This window comes from Artibeus jamaicensis, unplaced genomic scaffold, assembly GCF_021234435.1.
Source record: "Artibeus jamaicensis isolate MK-2021 breed Jamaican fruit bat unplaced genomic scaffold, CSHL_Jam_final contig_47, whole genome shotgun sequence".
Lineage (NCBI taxonomy): Eukaryota > Metazoa > Chordata > Mammalia > Chiroptera > Phyllostomidae > Artibeus > Artibeus jamaicensis.
In genome coordinates, this window is record NW_026521848.1 from 2,916,914 (window position 1) to 2,934,529 (window position 17,616).

Genomic DNA, 17,616 nt, shown 5'->3' on the forward strand with positions numbered 1-17,616 from the left:
GAACAGAAAGGAGAAATAAATTGTTGTACAATAATAGTTGGAAACTTCAATACCCCACTCACAATGATGGATAAAAAACCCCAGAAAATAAGGAAGTAGAAGACTTGACATAAAATACTAACTCGATCTAACAAACATATACAAAATACTCTACCCAATAGCAGCATATACATTCTTCTCAATTGCACATGGAACATTTTCCAGGTCAGACTTTATGTGAGTCACAAATTAAGTCTCAGTAGATTTTTATTTCTTACAGGTGGACAACACATTTAGTTTTATTTTAATCAAATCACAACATTTTCTTTACAGCTGATGCAAAGTATAATTGCTACCATAGATCTACTTTTAAAAGGTTTCCTATGACATTACAGCAAGCCTAATTTTTTCAAACAGAGAGATATTCACAAATTCTTCCTCAAATAAAAATAACTCTACTCCACTAAATGGTAATTACATGAAGTCAGAGAAAACCAGACCCTTAAAAGGAGAGCCAAGAAATCTTTCAACAGGTTATTAGTAAGAATGTAGGCATTTAAAAAAATCCCCACTGCCATGAACATAAAATGAGGTTTCAACCCTGGTGCAAGCCGAATTTAAAAAAAAAAGAAATAAAACATCAGCAGTATATTAACATTTTCTCACTCATTTTCCATACTGACAGTAGAAATAGAAACATGGTATAAATGTATGGACTCTCAAGCAACAACGTACAGCCTTTCTTCATTCTCCATGCTAAGAGATGTAAAAGTTGAAGGGTCAGTGAATACCAATTGTACAGGTTTCAAAAACCACCTAAGTGTAGGGTATTTACTAGTTTTCAGCTGAGATAAATCTGGAACACTGACAAGTGATCACTTATGTATAATAATGTGAAGCAAATTTTTTGGAAAATAAAACGTTAGTGGGACACTCCCAAAGAATATACCAGAAGAAAAACAGGTTACAGCCTGAATTTAAGGTATCAGCTTGTTTTAGCCAGTTTAAGTCCATGTTCCAAATCTAAAACTTAGTTATCTTTCTGTAATCAAGGATTTTCTATCATGTCAGTACCTGTATTATGAAGTAAAGAAGACTCAAGTGAAATGTTTATTTAACATAACTGCTGTACAATTGCCTAGGACCTCAACAGCATTATGGGAGTCTGGGAAATGTTCATGCATAACGTTATTGCCTTAGCTGACTTAAAACCATCCCATACAATGAAGTCTTTAAGAAAACGAACAGGCTGAAAGTGAATTAAAGGAAGCAAATTAAGGATTTGCTTTTAGATCTATGAACTCAGGAATTCTCTTAATTTGAAATCTTGCAGAGAAGTTATTTTTCTTTCTCCATCTCTGGTGAGGACAACATTCCCTACTCCAGATCTGGCATTTTTTTTCATCATCACTGTCCTGTCAATCATCATCTGCACCATCCATTGTACTTCTGGTAAGTCTACATCCTCATCACTACCCATGTTGTTTATCATCTAATAATCAAAATTAGAAATGTCTTCATCTGAATCATCTTTCCAGTCTTTTCAATGATTGAAGTCCACACTATGGCAATTAAGCTTTGTATTTTTATTGGTTAACTTTGGCCATGACTGGCCAGATTAACATAAAATTCACTTGTCCATTCTTTAATGCTTGGAATAATTTAGAGCAGTATACTGAAAAAGATCAATTTCATTTAAATGTTTAAAATGATCACTTCCTGGGGGAGAAGATGGTGGTGAGGTAGGTGGGAGCAGAGCCCAGTTCTCCCTGTGCCCATGTGGAACACCTAGCTGATCTTCTAAGGACCAGAGTGAACAACCAATGGAATCCCAGCTTGTATAAAGTTTGGAGGACAAAATGGTAGAAGACATTGAAAAACAAATGGTGAGGGGATTGTACTGGGACAGTAAGGTCCCTGGGATTTGCGCAGGGTGCTAGGTTGCTGTGACCCCTGAGCCCAGCACCTGCTGCAGGATATGTGGAGGAGAGTTAGATCACCAGCTCCCTCCCCTACCAGAGCAGGGAGGGCAGCCCAACACCAGAAGGGACCTGAATTCTGGAAGTCGCTGAGGGGAATAGAGGTGAAGTGGGAGACTCACAGAGGTGGTATACATCCACTGGGACTATGGACGATGGCACCAGAGAAACTGAGGTGTCAGGAGACACCTGGAGAAGAAATGAGTTGGGTCGTGTCTGACCCTGACTTGTATAGTCTTTGGACTGGTTGGAAAGTTGTGCTGTGTGAAAAGCTGTGCACTTGTTAAGAACAGTGAGCAGATGCTTTGTAAGGAGTCCTCAAGAAGCAGCTGGCTCACCCCAAGGGTGATTTGAGCTGTGTGCTCTGCACCAAGAAACTGATTGGCTGAGTGGAACCATATACCTGAGCTTGTCTCATGCTGCATGCCCAGAGGCTGAGTGGCTGAGTGGCTGAGTGGAACAGAGTGCCACTCAGGAACTGAGTGGCTGGTTGGAGCCTGGCAGCTCACAGAGGACCTGGGCCAGAGGCTAGGAAACTGAATATTGTGGCCCGGACCTGGTCCCCATCCTCTCAAAACCACAGTAAGGGAGAAAAGCGAAGCCCAGTCTCCCTCTTCTGTGGCATCCAGGAAGACAAGCAGAACTTGCTGAACAGTTTTAAAGTCAGCAGAAGGCTTATTTTTGGTCCATTCCTCTCTCTTGTTTTTCCTTTTTTTCTTCCCCCAAGTGAGACAGTAAGACCTGGAGTTACAAAGTGTCCAGAGACGGATCAAAAGGGAGAACACAAGACTAACCCCCAAAATTGAGAAATTGAGACAAATGTCACTTTGTTATGCCATAGAACTAGCATTTTATTGTTTATGTGTATTATTATTTTTAAATTATTTTTACCACTTTTATTTTATAAGCACTATTTACATTTCTCTTCTTTATGGTTAGTTTTCCTCATTTTATTTCTCTGTTTAATTGCATTGATTGACTGGTTTTCCTTATTTTTTTCTTTATTGTATTTTAATTTTCCTTCTTTCACCTCAACCATGTTTTAATAACACACAACTCTTGATCAGGTACTTTCTATTTTGGTTATCTAAATCATGTATTTCTTGTCATATTGTTGGTGTTCAAGTACTATTGTAAATAATTGTTGTTCCATAAAATTATACATACTACACAGCAACACTCCCTGATCTTAGCCTGATTCACTTTATTCCTGAGGATTATTATTGTTGTAGTTAACTCTATTTTCTCTCACACTACACCTACTTTCCATCCTTTACTATCACTATATCTCATCATCTAACTGCACAAGTGCTCTGTTTTCTGGACTCAGTTCACAATCCTCCTCCCCTCTAACAACAGTCTTATCTCTCTTTCACCTCTTATAAAAAGTGGCTAGTTGGGTGAAATATCATAGCTAACACTATATTTATCCAAAGAATCTCCTATCTCTTCTATACTTGCTGGCACTTTAAATTCCATAAAATACTCTCCCACTGCCTTAATCCATTTTGCCTTCCTCTGCCACTGATTATATACTAGAAGAGGTGGGAGCTGCAAACATCAGGATACTTGCTGGAGGAGAGAAACCACTGACAAAGAAATCACCAAAAGGTAAAAACCCAAGTACAACAAGAGAGCCCACACAAACAGAAGTAAGGGTAAACCCAGAATGTCTGGACAGGAGGTTAAAGAGACCACACTACTGAACGCCACAGAATTCCTACCACAGAAGTTCACCTTACAAAGAGAGCTAGCAAAGCAAAACATCAGGAAGCACAGAAACAAACGAAAAGAGTCACGTCAAATGGGAAGACAAAAAAGAATATGCAGTCAAAAGGAATGGAAGATTCCCCGCTAAAGGAGCTAAATGAAATGGTGGTAACCAAACTATCAGATATAGAATTCAAAATAATGGTTACAAAGATTCTCAAGGAACACAGACAACTACAAGGAACTGAGTGAGAACTACAATAATAAGAAAAAGGAAAGAGAAACTATAAACAAAAACAAGAAAGAAATAAACAATAAAATCTTATAAATAAAAAAAAACACTAGAAGGAATTACAAGCAGGCTGGATGAAGCAGAGGATCAAATCAGTGAGCTGGAGAACAAGGTAGAAAGAAAAAAAAAACACCCAGAAGGAGCAAGAAAAGGAAAAAAGACTCAGAAAGGATGAATAGGTGGTAAGGGAACTGCAAGACAACATGAAATGTAGTAATATCCAAATAATAGAGATGGAAGAAGAAAAGAAGAAGAAGAGGAAGAAGAAGGAGGAGGAGGAAGAGAAGGGATAGAACGCCTGTTTGAAAAAGTAATGATGGAAAACTTCCCTAAATTGACAAAGGAAAAAGTTACACAAATCCAGGACACAGAGAGTCCCAGTCAAGAAGAACCCAAAGAGACCCACTTCAAGACACACCATAACTAAAATGGTAAAATTCCAAGACAAGGAGAGAATTTTAAAGGTAGCAAAGGAGAAAAAGGAAGTAACATATGAGGAAGCCCCAATAAGACTAGCAGTGTTTCTCAAGAGAAACACTATGAGCAACAAGAGATTGGCAAGAAATATTCCAAGTAATGAAAACCAAAGGCCTCCAAAGGAGACTACTCTATCCAGCAAGACTCTCAACTAAAATGGAAGGCCAAATAAGGAGTTTCCCAAGCAAAAGAAGTCTAAAAGAATACACCTCCTCCAAACCAGCACAGCAAGAGATGCTAGGGGTCTGCTTTAAGAACAGCAAGAAAAACAGTGAGAGAGAAGAACACAGGAATGAAAAAATGGCAATGAATAAGTACCTATCAATAATATCTTAACTGTAAATGGATTAAATGCCCTAATAAAAAGACATTGAATAGCTGAATGGATAAGAAAGCATGGCCCACACATATGCTGCCTACAAGAGACCGACCTCAGAAAAAAAGACCTACACAGACTGAAAGGGAAGGGCTGGAAACAAATTTTCCAAGCAAATGGACAGGAAAAAAAAAAGCTGAGGTAGCAATACTCATATCAGACAAAATAGACTTCAAACAAAGGGCCATAAAAAGAGACCCAGAAGGTGACTTCATAATACTCAAGGAAAGAATCCATCAAAAGACATAAACATTGTAAATATATATGCACCCAACATAGGAGCACCCAAATATATAAAGAAAATCTTAGAGGACTTCAAGAAAGATACTGACAGCAACACAATTATTGTAGGGGATTTCAACATCCCATTGTCAAAAATGGATAGATCTTAAAAACAAATATCAACAAAGATACTGTGGCATTGAACAATGTCCTAGATCGAATTAATGTAACTGATATACAAAGAGCCTTTCATCTGATAGAAGATAAATACACATTCTTTGCGAATACACATGGAACATTTGCAAAGATAGACCACATGATAGGACACAAAACAAGCCTCAACAAATTCAAGAAAAGTGAAATCATATCAAGCATATTCTGTGACCATAAGGCACTGAAACTAGAAAACAACCTCAAGGAAAAAAAAACACTCAAACTCATAGAGATTGAATAGCATGTTATTAAACAATGAATGGGCCAAGAATAAGATCTAGGAAGAAATCACAAAGTTTCTGGAAACAAATGAAAATGACCTAACAACAATCCAAAACTTAAGGGATACAGCAAAAGCAGTCCTGAGAGGGAAGTTCATGATGAAACAGGCCTACCAAAATAGATAGAACTATTTCAAATAAACAACCTAATCCTACACCTACAAGAACTCAAAGAACAACAACAAAGACAGCCCACAGCAAGTAGAAGGAAGGAAACAACCAAGATCAGAGCACAATTAAATGACATAGAGACTAAAAGCACAACTCTAAGGATCCATAAATCCAGGACCTGGTTCTTTGACATGATAAACAAAATCAACAAGCCTTTATGCAGACTCATCAAGGAAAAAAGAGAGAGGAACCAAATAAACACAATCAGAAATGAAACAGGAAAGATTACTACTGATACCACAGAAATACAAAGGATTGTAAGAAATTACTATGAGGAACTATACACCAAGAAATTTGAAACTTAGGTGAAATGTACAAATTTCTAAAAAAATATGACCTTCTAAAACTCAATGAAGTAGAAGCAGAAAGCCTGAAAAGACCAATAACAGCTCACAAAATTGAAGCAGTAATCAAAACACTCCCATCACACAAAAGCCCTGGATCAAAAGCCCTGTCACACAAAAGCCCTGGAAAGGAAAATACTATAAAGTATTTAAGGAAGAGCTAACCCTTATCCTTCACAGACTATTCCAAAAAATCTGAAATGATGGAAGACTCCCAAACTTTTTATGAAGCCAGCATCATCCTAATTCCAAAACCAGATAAAACACAACAAAGACAGAAAACTTCAGGCCAATATTGATAATAAATGTAGATGTTAAAATTCGTCACAAAATATTGGCAAACTGCATCCAAAAATACATTAAAAAGACAATACACCATGACCAAATGGGATTCATCCCAGGGATGCAAGGATTGTACAATATTCACAAATCAGTAAATGTAATACATCACATAAATGAAAGCAAAGATCAAAATCACATGATCATATCAATAGTTGCAGAAAAAGCATTTGATAAGGTACAGGACCCATTTATTAAAAAAAGCACTCAGCAAAGTGGGAATAGAGGGAGCATTCTTCAATATAATAAAGGCCATATATGAGAGACCTACAGCCAACATCATGCTCAATGGGCAAAAACTAAAATCTTTTCCACTAAGATCAGAAACAAGACAAGATTGTCCACTTTCACTACTGCTATTCAACATAGTATTGCAAGTTTTAGCCACAGCGATCAGACAAGTAGAGGAAATAAAAGGCATGGAAATTGGAAAAGAGAAAACAAAGCTGGCATAATAGTGTACATAGAAAATTCTAGGATGTGTGGCTGCAGTCAGCCAGCCAAAAACTGCTTGACCTAATAAGTGAATTTGGCAAAACAGCAGGATATAAAGTCAATATACAGAAATCAAGGCTTTTTGTATACTAACAATGAAACATCAGAAGCAGAAATCAGAAAAAAAGTACCATTTGATATAGCAACAAGAAAAATAAAATACCCAGGAATAAACCTAACCAAGGAGGTAAAAGACCTATACTCAGAAAACTACACAACATTAAAGGAAGTAACCAAGGAAGATACAAACAAATGGAAGCATGTACCATGTTCATGGATTGGAAGAATTAACATCATCAAAACGTCCATTCTACCCAAAGCAATTTGTAGATTCAACACAATACCTATTCAAGTAGCAATGGCGCATTTCACAGATATTGGAGAAACACTGCAAAAATTTATATGGAACCATAAACAATCCCAAATAGCTGCAGCAATTTTGAGAGAGAAGAACAAAGCAGGAGGGATCACAATACCTGGTATCAAACTATATTACAAAGCCACTGAAATCAAAACAGCCTGGTACTGGTATAAGAACAGAGACATGGAGCAATGCAACAGAATAGAGAGTCCAGAAATAAAACCCAAATCTCTATGGTCAATTAATATTTGACAAAGGGGACAGCAGCATAAAATGGAGCAAAAATAGCCTCTTCCACAAATGATGTTGGGAAAGCAGGACAGCTACATGCCGAAAGAAGAAAGAAAGAAAGAAAGAAAGAAAGAAAGAAAGAAAGAAAGAAAGAAAGAAAGAAAGAAAGAAAGAAAGAAAGAAAGAAAGAGAAAGAGAGAGAGAGAGAAAGAAAGAAAGAAAGAGAGAGAGAGAGAGAGACAAAGAAAGAAAGAAAGAAAGAAAGAAAGAAAGAAAGAAAGAAAGAAAGAAAAGAAACTTGACCACAAACTTACACCACACACAAAAATAAATTCAAGGTGAATAAAAGACTTAAATATAAGTCATGACACCATAAAAGTCCTTCAGGAGAACATAGGCAGGAAAATCTCAGATATTCCACACAGCAATATTTTCACTGATATGTCTGTCCCCTAGAGCAAGGGACATAAAGGAAAGAATAAACAAATGGGATCTCATCAGAATAAAAAGCTTCTGCATAGCTAAAGAAAACAGCATTCAAATGAAAAGAGAACCAATGGTATGGGAAAATATATTTGCCAATGATATCTCAGACAAGGGTTTGATCTCCAAAATATATAAAGAACTCACATGACTCCACTGCAGGAAGACAAGCAACCCAATTAAGAAATGGGCAAAGAACTTGAGCAAACACTTCTCCAAGGAGGACATACAGAGGATCCAGAGACATGTGAAAAGATGTTCAGCATCACTAGCCATCAGAGAGATGCAAATTAAAACCACAGTGAGATACCACTTCACACCATTGAGAATGGCCATCATAAACAAAGCAACAAACAAGTATTGGAGAGGTTGTGGAGAAAAGGGAACCCTAGTGCACTGTTGGTGGGATTGCAGACTGGTGCAACCACTCTGGAAAAGAGTATGGAATTTTCTCAGAAAACTAAAAATGAATATGCCTTTTGACCCGGCAATTTCACTACTGGGATTATATCCTAAGAACCCCGAAACACTAATCCAAAAGAACCTATGCACCCTAATGTTCATGGCAGCACAATTTACAATAGCCAAATGCTGGAAGCAACCTAGGTGCCTATCAGTAAATGAATGGGTCAAAAAACTTGGGACATTTAGGACATCAGGCCAAGATGGAGGCGTAGGTGGAAACATTCTGCCTCCTTGCACAACCAAGTTTAAAGACATCAAAGTTTTACTGACAAAACCAACCAAAACACATAAAATTGAACTGTACAGATGTCTGACAACAATGAACCATTCAGCCAGACTGGTAAGAGGGGCAAAGTCAGCGGTTGGCGGAGCAGGGTGGAGCAGGAAAATGTGGCCAGACCAACCCAGTTGCGCAGGTGGCCATTGGCAGATCCCAGGCACTGGGTGGCAATGGGCAGACCCAGTGGTGCTGCAAGGTGGCTGGCTGACTGCAGCCACACATTCGTGCGCAGATAAAGCAGGTGGAGCGAGCAGTGAGACAGACTGCACAATTAGGGCCCCAGCCAAGAAAATTAAAGCCTAAAAGCACCAATTGGAAAAACTTTCGAGGGCTGAGGTACCGGGAGAAGCTCCCAGGCTCACAGAGAGTTTGTTGGAGAGACCCACAAAGTCCTGGAGGGTGCACAGGCTCACACACCTGGCAGCTGGCAAGAGGGGGGGCCCAGTTTGCTTGTGGGAAGCAGTGGAGAGGACCGAAATCTGAGAGAGTAGAAAAAACGCCATTGCCCCTCTCTGACCCCACCCTCACATACAACATCACAACCCAAAGACATGGGTCGCCCTGCCCTGGTGAACACCTAAGGCTCCACCCTTCATACACAACAGGCGTGAACAGATCAAATCATTATGGCTCAAGAAGAACAGCTCAGGACTTCCGCCAAGATGGAGGCATAGGTGGATGTGCCGTGCCTTCTCACACAACCAAGTTTAGAGACAACTAAATATCAGCAACAGAAAACACAGCCAGAACACAGAAAATTGAACTTTTCGGAAGTCTGTTAAAAACAAATTCTTCAGCCTGACCAGTAAGGGGCAAAACCAGCAGCTGGTGGAGCGGGGTTGCACAGGAAAACTCGGGCAGACAGACTCAGGCGTGGAATCCAGGCACAGGGTTGGACCTAGTGAGCAACCGAGCGAGCGACCAAGCGAGCAACCACGGGGAAACAGCCAGGGAGCAGGGCTGTGGGTTGACTGTGGTCACACATTTCTGCGTGGATAGACAAGCGAGGGAGTGGGCAATTAGACGGGGACCCAGTGGGTCTCTGCGGCAGGCGGCAAAGACGGCGCCGCCATTTCCCTGCTCTTACCCCACCTCCACATACAGCGTCATAACCCAGCGACTCTGAGTGGCCAAGCCCTGGTGAACCACCTAAGACTCTGCTCCTCACCCAGCGACTGGAAACAGCAGAGGGTACCGCCATTTCCCCGCTCTGACCACGCCCCCACATACAGCATCACAACCCAGCAACCTGGGAGTCCAAGGCTCCGTTCCTCACACTTAAAGGGCCAGAACAGACCAAAAATGGCTCAAGAAGATCTCAAAGCCCCAGAGCCTGTAAATCTAAGCAATGAAGAAATAGCAAAACTCTCAGACGCACAGTTTAAAACACTGGTCATCAGGATCCTCACAGAACTGGTTGATTATACCGACAAATTAGACAAATATATGAAGGCAAAACTAATTGAAATGAATGGAATTGCACAGGACACCAATAGCAATGAAAAGGAAACTGGGACTCAAATCAATGGAGTGGACCAGAAGAAAGCAAATAATGGCCAAACAGAAAAGAGTCAAGAAGCAAGAATTCAAAGAAATGAGGAGAGTCTTAGGAACCTCCAGGACATCTTTAAACGCTCCAACATCCGAATTATAGGGGTACCAGAAGGGGGAAAGGCACAGCCACCAGTGGAAAACTTATTTGAACAAATAATAAAGGAGAATTTCCCCAATCTGGCAAAGGAAATAGATTTCCAGGAAATCCAGGAAGCTCAGAGAGTCCCAAAGAAGTTGGACCCAAGAAGGAACACACCAAGGCACATCATCATTACATTAGCCAAAATTAAAATGAAGGAGAGAATCCTAGAAGCAGCAAGAGCTAAGGGGACAGTCACCTACAAAGGAGTCCCCATCAGACTGTCAGCTGATTTCTCCAAAGAGACCTTACAGGCAAGAAGGGGCTGGAAAGAGGTATTCCAAGTCATGAAATCCAAAGACCTACAACCAAGATTGCTCTATCCAGCAAAACTTTCATTTAGAATGGAAGGACAGATAAGGTGCTTCTCAGATAAGATCAAATTCAAGGAGTTCATCATCACCAAGCCCTTATTATATGAAATGTTAAAGGGACTTATCTAAGAAAAAGAAGTTAAAGAAACATGAACAGTGAAAGGACAACAAACTCACAGTTATTAACAACCACACCTAAAACAAAAGCAAACTAAAAGGACAGCTAGATCAGGAGTGGAAACATAGAAATGAAGATCTCAAGGAGGGTTAGCAACAGGGGAGTGGGAGGAGGAGAAGGGGGGAGAAGGTACAGAAAATAAGTAGCATAGACAGTAGATAGAAAATAGATGAGGGGCAAGAATAGCATGGGAAATATAGAATCTAAAGGACTTGAGACACATGGTCATAAACTAAAGGAGGGGTAATGGTGGGGACGGGGGGGTAGGGTGGAGAGGAATGAAGGGGTGAATAGAACAACTGTAACAGCATAATCAATAAAAAAATTAAAAAAAGAAGAACAGCTCAAAGCTCCAAGTCAATACTTCTAAGCAATGAAGACATAGCCAACCTATCAGATGCACAGTTCAAAACACTGGTGATCAGGATCCTCACAGAACTGGTTGATTATAGCCACAAATTAGACAAATATATGAAGGCGAAACTAATTGAAATAAATGGAATTGCACAGGACACCAATAGCAATGAAAAGGAAACTGGGACTCAAATCAATTCAGTGAATAAGAAGGAAGGAAAAAAATGACCAAACAGAAAAGAATGAAGAAACAAAAATTCAGAAAAATTAGGAGAGGCTTATGAACCTTCAGGACATTTTTAAATGTTCCAACATCCAAATTATAAGAGTACCAGAAGGGAAAGAGGAAGAGTGACAAGTGGAAAACTAATTTGAACAAATAATAAAGAACTTCCCCAATCTGGGAAAGGCAATAGACTTCCAGGAAGTCCAGGAAGCTCAGAGAGTCCCAAAGAAATTGGACCCAAGAAGGAACACACCAAGGCACATCATAATTACATTAGCCAAGATTTAAATGAAGGAGAGAATCCTAGAAGCAGCAAGAGCTAAGGGGACAGTCACCTACAAAGGAGTTCCCATCAGACTGTCAGCTGATTTCTCAACAGACCATACAGGCAAGAAGGAGTTGCAAAGAAATATTCCAAGTCATGAAATCCAAAGACCTACAACCAAGATTGCTCTATCCAGCAAAGCTTTTATTTACAATGGAAAGGCAGATAAAGTGTTTCTCAGATGAGTTCAAGTTCAAGGAGTATGTCATCACCAAGCCCTTATTATATGAAAAGTTAAAGAGACTTATCTAAGAAAAAGAAGATAAAAAATATGAACAGTGAAAGGACAGCAAACTCACAGTTATTAACAACCATACCTAAAACAAAAGCAAACTAAGAGGACAGCTAGATCAGGAGCGAACCCATAGAAATGGAGATCACATGAAGTGTTAGTAACAGGGGAGTGGGAGGAGGAGAAGAAGAGAGAAGGTACAGAGAATAAACAGTATAGATGGTAGATAGAAAAGAGACAGGGTGGAGGGCTAGAACAGTGTGGGAAATATAGAATCTAAAGAACTTGTGACACATGGACTTAAACTAAAGGGGAGGTATGGTGAGGGAGGGGGTGTGCAGGGTGGAGGGGAATGAAGGGGGGGGAATAGGACAACCACAATGGCATAATCAATAAAATATATTTTAAAAATTATGGTACATTTACACGGTGGAATTCTACACAGCAGAAAGAAAGAAGGAGCTCCTCCCCTTTGCAACAGCATGATGGAACTAGAGAGCATTATGCTAAGTGAAATAAGCCAGGCGGTGACAGACAAATACTATATGATCTTACCACTAACTGGAACCTAATCAACAAAATAGACGAGCAAGAAAAATATAACCAAAGACATTAAAATTGGGAACAGGCTGACAGTGACCAGAGAGGAGAGGGGAGGGGATAATGGGGGAAAAGAGTGAAGGGTTTACAGGAACAACTATAAAGGTCACATGGAAAATAACAAGGGAGGGTAGAAACAGGGGAGGGAGGTAGGAAAGGCTGGGGTTGTAGGGTGGGGTTGGAGGAAAAGGCAGAAAATTCTACCTGAATAACAATAAACATCAAAAGTATTTAAGAAATTTATCATCCTCCAAGACAACTGAATGTGTTTAGATTTTTCAAAATTTACATTAGCATCTTTTTCTCTTCAATACAAAATTCAATGAAGACAGTCTCTTTCATCATACCACTTTGCCGAAGCAGGCTGTATTGTGAATGGGGCAGGAGGATGGGTGAATGGGTTGGTGGGCCTTTCCAGTGGCAGTTGCTGGGCAGTGGACTCCTCTCAGGGAAAGACTCCAGCATTTTCTTCCCAGTGATCCTCTTTTTGCTTCTGTCAGATGACAGAGGTGGCAGTGACTTGACCTGGGTTTCCACAATGCACCATGTAAAGAGTGTAGCTACTCTGGCTGGGAGAAAGTCAAGTCTCAGTAGATTTTTAAACAATAGATATCATATAAAGTATCTTCTTTCATCACAATGGGATGAACCTGGAAATCAAGAACAGAAGGAAAACTGAAAAATTTACAAAAGTCAAATTTAAACAATACATTTTATTTTTATTTTTATTTTTTTAAATTTTTTTATTTTTTATTAAATAAATTTATTTATTTTTTTGAATTGTTTATGCTGTTACAGTTGTTCTATTCCCCCCTTCATTCCCCTCCACCCTGTCCCCCCAACCCCCCCATTACCCCCCCTTTAGCTTATGTCCATGTGTCTCAAGTCCTTTAGGTTCTATATTTCCCATACTATTCTTGCCCCCCCCCCATCTATTTTCTATCTACTGTCTATGCTACTTGTTTTCTGTACCTTCTCTCCCCGTCTCCTCCTCCCACTCCCCCTGTTGCTAACCCTCCTTGAGATCTTCATTTCTATGTTTCCACTCCTGATCTAGCTGTCCTTTTAGTTTGCTTTCGTTTTAGGTGTGGTTGTTAATAACTGTGAGCTTGTTGTCCTTTCACTGTTCATGTTTCTTTAACTTCTTTTCTTAGATAAGTCCCTTTAACATTTCATATAATAAGGGCTTGGTGATGATGAACTCCTTGAATTTGGTCTTATCTGAGAAGCACCTTATCTGTCCTTCCGTTCTAAATGAAAGTTTTGCTGGATAGAGCAATCTTGGTTGTAGGTCTTTAGTTTTCATGACTTGGAATATTTCTTTCCAGCCCCTTCTTGCCTGTAAGGTCTCTTTTGAGAAATCTGCTGACAGCCTGATGGGGACTCCTTTGTAGGTGATTGTCCCCTTAGCTCTTGCTGCTTCCAGGATTCTTTCCTTCGTTTTAATTTTGGCTAATGTAATTATGATATGCCTTGGTGTGTTTCTTCTTGAGTCCAACTTTTTTGGTACTCTCTGGGCTTCTTGGATTTCTTGGAAGTCTGTTTCCTTTGCCAGATTGGGGAAATTTTCTTTTATTATTTGTTCAAATAGTTTTTCCACTGGTGGTTGTGTCTTTCCCCCCTTCTGGTACCCCTATAATTCGGATATTGGAGCGTTTATAGATGTCCTGGAAGTTCCTAAGCTTCTCCTCATTTTTCTGAATTCTTATTTCTTCATTCCTTTCTGATTGATCATTTTTTTCTTCCTTCTGGTTCACTCCATTGAGTTGAGTCCCAGTTTTTTTTTCATCTCTATGGGTTTCCTGTGGAATTCCATTCATTTCCCTTAATTTAGCCTTCATATGTTTCTCTAATTTGTGGCTATAGTCCACCAGATCTGTGAGGAAGCTGATGACCAGTGTTTTAAACTGTGCGTCTGAGAGATTTGCTATTTCTTCGTCACTTAGATTTATCTCCGGGACTTTGAGGTCCCCCTGCGACATTTTTGGTCTGTTCTGGCCCTTTAATTGAGAGAACCGGCACCTTGGAGTCCCAGGTCGCTGGGTTGTGACGCTGTATGTGGGGGCGTGGTCAGAGCGGGGAAAATGGCGCCCGCCGCCGCCACCGCAGCCGGTCCCACCGCTCACTCCCTCACCCGCGCATATCCGGGCACCCACAGTCAACTCGCTGCCACCGCCTCCCCACTGACTCCTCCGTAGTCGCTCACCCGGTGGGCTGCTCACTAGGTCCAATCCTGGGTTTGGAACCCGGGCGACTGGATTCGCGCGTCTGGGTTCCGCGCCAGCGCCCGGGTCGATCGAGTTCTCCTTTGTAACTCCTCACCCGCGCCGGTTTCGCCCCTTACCGGTAAACAATACATTTTAAAACAACCACTGGGTCAAAAAGAAATCACAAGAAAGTACTGAGAGCTGAATAATAATAAAAACTTAGGGGATGCAGTGATGGTGCTAAGGGGAAAATTTATATCCATAAATGCTTATGCTTAAAAACAAGAAAGACACCAAGTTAACAACCTAACTTTATGACTTAAACTAGAAAAAGAAGAAAAATCTAAACCCAAAGATAGAACAAGGAAAAAATAATAAAGAGTAGATCAGAAGTAAATGAAATAAAAACTAGAAATGACACAGGAAAAAATTCATGAAATAAAAAGCTGGTTCATTGAAAGAGCAACATAATTGACACAACTTAGCTATTGATATAAGGACTAGAAAAAATAATACTCAAATTTCTAAAATAAAAAATGAAAATGGGGACATTACTACTAATTCTGCAGTAATAAAAATTATAAGAGAGTAATATGAACAATTATATCCTCAAAAATGGATAACCTAGATGAAATGGAGAAATTCCTAGACACTCAAACCTACCAAGACTAAATCATAAGAAAGAAAATCTGGACTTCCAGCCAAGATTGAAGCATAGGTAGATATACTTTGCTTCCTTGCACAACCAAAAGAAGGACAACAACAAATTAAATATACACACACATACACACACACCAGAACTGCCAGAAAATACACACACACACATACCAGAACTGCCAGAAAATTGAACTATGGAAGTCTGACAACCAGGAAGTTAAAGAAGAAAGATTCATCCACACCAGTAGGAGGGGCAGAGACTGGCCCCTGGTTTGGAGAAGATGCACTGCAAGGTGATGGATGGGTGGGGAAGGTGGTGGCTGGCAGAGCGGATGGTCCCACATCACATGCGGAGAAGCCAGGAGGAATAACTTGGGAGCGAGACAGACTGTGCAACCTAGGGTTCCAGCATGGCAAACTAAGGCCTCAAAACCTCTGGCTGTAAAAACTTGTGGGGGTTGCAGTGATCGAAGGAACTTTTAGTCTCACAGGAGAGATCTTTGGAGAAACCCATGGGGTCCTGGAATGTACACAAACCCACCTACCCCAGGAATCAGGACCAGAATAACCCAATTGTCTTGTGGGTAGAAGGGAAATGACTGAAAATGGTCTGAGAGCTAAATAAGTAGCCTTGTTCCCTCTCTAACCCCTCCCCCACATACAGAGCCACAACCCCAGCAAAGTGAGTAAATACCTAAGCTCTACCCCTTACACTATAATAGCTGCACTGAGACAAAAAAATATGGCCCTAATGAAAGAGCAGATCAAAGCTCCAAAAATAGAACTAAGTGACAAAGGGATAACCAACCTGTCAGACGCAGAGTTCAAAATACTGGTAATCAGGATGCTCACAGAAATAGTTGAGTATGGTCACAAAATAAAGGAAGAAATGAAGGCTATACAATATGAAATACAGAAAAATATACAGAGAACAAACAATGAAGGGAAGAAAACTGGGACTCAAATCAATAGAGTGGACCAGAAGGAAGAAATAAACAGTCAACCAGAAAAGAATGAAGAAACCAGAACTTAAAAAATTGAGGAGACCTGGCTGGTGTAGCTCAGTGGATTGAGCACTGGCCTGCGAACTAGAGGATCGTGGTTTGATTCCCAGTCAGGGCACATGCCTGGGTTGCAGGCTGGTTCCCTGCAGGCCAGTTCCCAGCAGGGAACACATGAAAGGCAACCATACATTGATGTTTCTTTCCCTCTAAAGATAAATGAATAAATAAAATATTTTTTAAAAATTGAGGAGAGGCTTAGGAATCTCTGGGACAACTTTAAACATTCCAACATCTGAATCATAGGGGTGACACAAGAAGAGGAAGAGCAAGAAATTGAAAACTTATTTGAACAAATAATAAAAGAGAACTTCCACAATCTGGCAAAGGAAATAGACTTCTAGGGAGTCCAGGAAGCTCATAAAGTCTCAAAGAAGGTGGACCCAAGAAGGAACACACCAAGGCACATCATCATTATATTAGCCAATATTAAAATGAAGGAGAGAATCCTAGAAGCAGCAAGAGATAAGGGGACAGTCACCTACAAAGGAGTTCCCATCAGACTGTCAGCTGATTTCTCAACAGACCATACAGGCAAGAAGGAGTTGCAAAGAAGTATTCCAAGTCATGAAATCCAAAGATCTACATCCAAGATTGCTCTATCCAGCAAAGCTTTCTTTTACAATGGAAGGGCAGATAAAGTGTTTCTCAGATGAGTTCAAGTTCAAGGAGTATGTCATCACCAAGCCCTTATTATATGAAATGTTAAAGGGACTTATCTAAGAAAAAGATGAACAGTGAAAGGACAGCAAACTTACAGTTATTGACAACCACACCTAAAACAAAAGCAAACTAAGCAGACAGCTAGATCAGGAGCAGAACCACAGAAATGAAGATCACGTGGGGGGTTAGCAACAGGGGAGTGGGAGGATAAGTGGGAAGAAGGTACAGAGAATAAGTAGCATAGACGGTTGGGAGAAAATAGACAGGGGGAGGGCAAGAGTAATCTGGGAAATGTAGAGGCTAAAGAACTTATGACACATGGACATGAACTAAAAGGGGAAAATGGGGGGGGGGGGGGTGGGCAAGGTTGGGGGGAACGAAGGGGTAGAAATGGGACAACTGTAATGG

The 17,616-nt window shown here is 40.3% G+C and overlaps 1 pseudogene; it reads right to left on the bottom strand.

Moving 5' to 3' along the window:
* Nucleotides 1-1,356: 1,356 nt before the first annotated feature.
* LOC128627802 (prostaglandin E synthase 3-like) overlaps nt 1,357-17,616 on the bottom strand; it is a 45,595-nt pseudogene continuing 29,335 nt past the window's right edge.